The 2500-nt window shown below is 26.0% G+C and overlaps 1 protein-coding gene across 1 annotated transcript in view; it reads right to left on the reverse strand.

Moving 5' to 3' along the window:
• Nucleotides 1–2500, reverse strand: part of LOC119575490 (shematrin-like protein 2) — a 37315-nt gene that overhangs the window by 1854 nt on the left and 32961 nt on the right. The window lies entirely within an intron of this gene.

Consider the following 2500-nt stretch of genomic DNA (forward strand, 5'->3'; position numbering starts at 1 on the left):
GCAAATGTTTTTAACTTGTTTTGGGCTTTTTATCTATCTTGTGTTATGTAGTTATCATCTATCGTCTTTTATTAGGGGTTAAATATAAAATATATAATATTTTTTATATAATAAAAATTTTAATATATATATATGTTGGGGGATTTTATATATTTTAAATATATTATATATATAATAATATAAAATTTTACATATAAAATATATATTTTTAAAATATTTATAAAATATTATAATATTTTATATATATTATAACTAAAATAAAATCTATTATATATTTTAATATTTACTTTTCCATAATATTTTATTATATACTATATATATTTTCATTTAATATATCAAATATAAAATTTAATATATATAAAATTAAATATTTTTTCTTTTATGTGATATGTGTGGGGTGTGTGGTGTGTGGTGTGAAAGGGTGTATCATATATCTGTTTATAAATCAGTTTCTAAAAAAACCTTAATGTTTTAAATTGGGGGCTCTAAACTGTCTAAAATCTTTACGGGCAATGTTAAAAAAGGGGCATTAACTAATAAAATAAAATATATATTTTATATATATTTTATATTTTTCTATATATATAATATAATTATATATTATATATTATATATATTATTATATATACATATATATAATATATAAAAATTTTATATAATATATATATAATATATATATATATATAAAATTTAATTATATATATATATATATATATAATATATTATAAAACACGGAGAAAATACGTATCTATTTCGTTAAAACTTTTGAAAAAACGAGACATTTTCCCAGAATTTTAAAGTTTTAACAGTGCCACCCAAACATAGGCCGTTTAAAAACCCCAAAGAGTAAAAACCCTATCTACATAAAAACCCCAACACTAAATTGAGTGGTTTTCCCATATAATTTGGCCCGTGGACCGTTAAATATTCAAATGCAATATCGATTAATCGTGGGGTCCCCATACATAAGGGGCCCAACACACAAAAAAAATCAAAAGGGAAAGGAAAAACGGGACACAAAACACACCCCACACACCCACAAACACAACCCACACCTCAAAAAACACATATGTGTGTGTATGTATACAGAGAGGCATACATACTCACATGAATACACATATACATACATCCACACACAATCCCCACCACAGAATATATATTATTATATAATTAATTATATATATATATATAATAAAAATTAATAATATATATATATATATAAAATTATATATTTTTTTTATATAAAATTAATATATAAAAATTATTTTATATCATATATATATATATATTAATATATAAAATCTATACTACACACCACCACACACACACACACACACACAAAACACCACAACACACACCCCAAAACCACATACAAAAACACACAAAATATATATCTAAAATATATTATATATATATATATATATAATATATATTAAAATATATTATATTTATATATTAAAATATATATTTTATTGTTGTGTGTGTGTGTGTTTTGTGTGGGTGTTTGTGTGTGGGGTTTGTGTTTTGTGGTGTGTGTGTGTGTGTGTGTGGGGTTTGGTTTTAGATGGTGATTATATATGTGTGGGGGGTGTGTGTGGGGTGTGTGTGTGTGTGTGTGTTTTGTTGGTGTTTTTTTGTGTTTTGGGAAAAGATATTATGTATACATATATGTGTGTGTGTGTGTGTGTGGGCGCGTGTGGGGTGTGTGTGTGTTTTTGTGTGTGTGTGTGGGGTGTGTGGTGCGTGTTTTGGGGGTGTGGGGTGTTTTTTGTGGTTTGTGTGTGTGTGTGGTGTGTGTGTGTGTGTGTGTGTTTTGTGTGTGTGTGTGTGTGTTTGTGGGTGTGTGTGTGGTGGGGCGTTGTGTGTGATTGGGTGGGGGCATTGTGTGTGTGTGGTTTTTTATACGGGCTCATTTACACTATGTAATAGTTTGTATGGATAAAAGGAAACATGTTATGTAACATCTGAGGAGATAAAAGTAATTACTTCTTCTATTATTTTCCTATATGTTTCCTCAGAATAAGAATGCCTTTTGAAATCATCCTGGTACACTACATCAATCTAAATAATTAATATATACATACATACATACATACACATATATGTACATAAAATATAACATAATTTCAAATAAAAATAAAATTAATATATATATATTTTATATATTATATATAATATATTTTATTATATATTTTTATCTATATTTTAAAATTCCATAAATATATATTTTTATATATATATTTTAAATTATATATATATATATTATATATATACCCACCCACAACACCCACAGCACACACACATTACACGCACACACCACACACACGCACACACACACACACACACACACACACACACCCCACACACAAACCACACACAAAACACACACACCCCACACAAAACACACCACCACACACACACCCCCACACACATATATAATATATATTATTTTATTATAAAATAAAAATTTAAAATTTTAATATATATATATATGTTAATA

This window comes from Penaeus monodon, chromosome 7 (assembly GCF_015228065.2).
Source record: "Penaeus monodon isolate SGIC_2016 chromosome 7, NSTDA_Pmon_1, whole genome shotgun sequence".
NCBI lineage: Eukaryota > Metazoa > Arthropoda > Malacostraca > Decapoda > Penaeidae > Penaeus > Penaeus monodon.